This window comes from Cherax quadricarinatus, chromosome 35 (genome assembly GCF_038502225.1).
Source record: "Cherax quadricarinatus isolate ZL_2023a chromosome 35, ASM3850222v1, whole genome shotgun sequence".
In the NCBI taxonomy this organism is placed as follows: domain Eukaryota; kingdom Metazoa; phylum Arthropoda; class Malacostraca; order Decapoda; family Parastacidae; genus Cherax; species Cherax quadricarinatus.
The window spans coordinates 15,220,180-15,223,666 of NC_091326.1; positions in this window are offsets into that span (position 1 = coordinate 15,220,180).

A 3,487-nucleotide genomic window follows, 5' to 3' on the forward strand; every position below is an offset into this window, starting at 1 on the left:
TCTAGTGGTAAATAAGTACTGGGTGTTAATGGTGTGTTGCATACTGAGAAACAGTTGAAGAGACCTTGAAAATCTAAGGGCTTCTGGTCTCCAATATGGGTATACCAAATAACCTGTCTTTACCTTTTATGTTGTGATCAGAGCTCCTGTTATCCTTAGTTCCTCCAGTGTTGTGAGATTTGTTCCTTTGAGCTTGTTGTTTTGCCTCTGGCCCTTAATTTCAGGAACTAGCCTGGTGAAAAAATCTCTGGAATTTCTTGAGCTTTCTTAAAATTTAATGAGGTGTAGATTCTACACTGCTCCTATATACTGAAATACTAGTTTATATAGCTGGTGTATATTATCCTAAACAGAGATCCTTGGTAAGGCTCCTAAAACTTATGTTCACTAATGTTGCTTATTATTGTACTGTGTTTGTGGGAGAAGTATGCCCATTTCTATGGTCTTTGGACCTTTTTCTAGCTGCTTCCTCCATCACAATTGGTCTCATCCTCCTATCCTTATCACTCCTCTGTGACTCGAATAGCTGATTAATGAATTAGAATTATTGTACTATACATGTATTTACATTCGAGCCTTCATATATACTGTAGTCAGCTTCTGTGTTGCTAGCTTGTTCCACTAATTTACTACTTTTATGGTGACAAAATGACTGATGTATGACAAGTTACTCTTTTTTGTGTGTCCTGGATCCTTTCCTTCCCTGGAACAGTGTTGGCCTCTTAATATTTTGTTTATTTTATGTTCCTCAAGGGACAGAAAATCCTCTTATTTTAACCTCTTGAAGTTCTGAGGCATAATTTTAAACTTCAGTTCTGGGTTGTCTAAATTAAAGGGCTAGATACAGGAGCAGCATACTCAAGGACTTGTCTCACATGTTTGATGAAGTAACTTAAAGGGCACTTAAGTATCCTTGTCTTCTAATAACATGATATTAGAAGATGGGGGAAGTTACATGCCTTTTAAAGGAGCCTGTCCAGAGTTCTGAAGATCATTTGCATATTTGCCAACATAATACCCATATGCTACCAATGTTCTGTTTATGTAAACATGATCTCTTCAAGGTAAAAGGGGGTAAGGGGTATAATGCCAAAATTCTGATAAGCTCATGATCCAAAGAACTGGAACTACCCTTCCTTTCCTCAGGTCAAACCTAGTTACTTCCCATTCCCCATGTGCTATATGACTCATGAAGGTTTAGGACCTTCCCATGAATATGATCAGACATTTCTGATGTAATGTTTACTTATTATTTTTCCTTTGATTCTTTGAATTGTTCACTTTCCTAGTAACCAGGTTCTCTACTGTACTACCTGTTAGAGTTCAACTCGTGTTTATACCATTCTTGTGTCTTGGGCTTGTTCTCTGGGAATAACTAGATATTGGTACCTATTTGAATTTAAAAGATGAGCTCAATATCTTGGACCTACCTCTCAACTTTTGATAGATTGGTACAACAGAGCATTGTCCCACTATCTAATTTTTTGAACCCATGTGTGAAATCCACTTAAACTATCAATGCTTAGTTCAGTCCACTTTATGATGATGATGATAATAATGATGATAATAATAATAATAATAATAAACTAAGTGATAAACTTGGGACACATTGAAGAACTGCTACATAATATCCCTGTAGATTATTTATGTGTCCTGCTGCCCTCATTCATGTATCATCTCATAATTTTATGATTGTAAAAAAAAAAAAAAAAAAAAAAAAAAAAAAAAAAAAAAAGCAGCATGCACCCTCAGAGGCAAGTTGTTAACATATACATATACTGCTCATATAACTATACTAGGAACAGTGTGGAGCCTAATACTGACCTTTGGGTACTCTTAGTAATTACACTCTTCAATCCTGACCTTTAATTCTTCAAATTACTGTCTTTTGTCTTTGAGGTACTATTCAGTCCATGGTATGACCCTTAAGGATTTAATGCTTCATTATGATTATAATAATATTCAATCCATGCCAGTATCCTGTCACTACATTGCATCTCCATTTTGTGTAGTACAGTAGTCTTTTAATTTTAGTTTGTGTGTGTGTGTGTGTGTGTATAATAAACTTACATACAGAACACCATGCTTGTGTATAATCCTAAATATGTGAAACCTGTCAGTGATTTTTCTGGTCTTTAATCATTATTGCATATTGAAAATTCTTTTTAAGATCCATCTAAATGTCAATGTTTATACATTAGGAATAAAAAAGATATTTTACAGAACAATTAAAAAAATACACTTGTTGAATGATAATAACTGGATATTATACTAATTTTGCTTTTTTCCATTTTTTTTTTCCATATTAGTCACAATTCTTTACTATATCTGATTATCCGTTCAGATATACAGTATATACCACCTTTCGCACCTTCATCTACTGTGTTTCCACCTGTTCACAATTAATTTTTTATATCTATTGCCACCTTTCACTCTGAAGGTTTACTTATCACAGTGACTACGTTTTTTTTTTTTTTTCATTTCTATCAGGTCAGCTTTGGTAGCTGAATTAAATTTTTTTTCTCTTAGATTTTACCAAAGTCATTCATAGTGTGTGCATGCTCATTTTATGCATACATTGTGACTTCACATTTATTTGGTAGTGATTGGTCAAGAACCATGGATTTTATATTTGTTATAGTTAAGGTTTAATTAACATTATTTTTTCCTCTGTTAGTTCACTGCTCACTGTCTTGAGTGAGTGAGTGTGAGTGAGTGTGACTGACTGACTGACTGTGACTGAGACTCTATTGACTCCCTTCTGCTACAACACAACTGTCAACATATAAATGTTGGTGACCTCATCCAACACCTTATACAGAGGGACTTTGATGACCTTCTTGCAGTATTTGACATGAGAAACTTTGTTGATTTCCCTACTCGCATCTCTGGCTCCTCCCTTGACCCAGTAGTGAGTGATCTGGCAGAAGGCATAGTCACTTGTCAACCCCTCGGCTACGTTGGATCGTCTGACCACAAGGCTGTTTTTACGACACTTCAGATCCCAACAGAACGAGGTGAGGAGTCCACACGTACAACCTGGCTATGGAAAAGAGGTAATTGGCCAGCCCTTTGCTCTGAGCTCGCCACCACCAATTGGAATGCTCTTCTCCAAGGGGATGTTGACAACCAAGTGAAAGCCTTCACTGGACACATCCTTAATCTACAACAAGAACACATTCCTCACCGGCAATATGTGACAAAGCCTACAGATCAGCCTTGGTTTGGCTTTCGTTGTAGAGGCTGCTACTGCTAAGTACACAGCATGGCAAAGGTATAAGAGACATCCTACCACCTATAACAGGCAAGCCTGTAGGCATATGGGTGACGGTCAAAAGTGGGCCATTGCTAAATGGGAGGTGGACACTAAAATAAAGCTAGCATCAGGTAGGGTTGGCTCCAAAACCTGGTGGTCCCTGGTCAAGGTTATCTGTCTGATGAACTCATTCCACCTCTAAATCGACAGGATGGGACCACCTCTACTAGT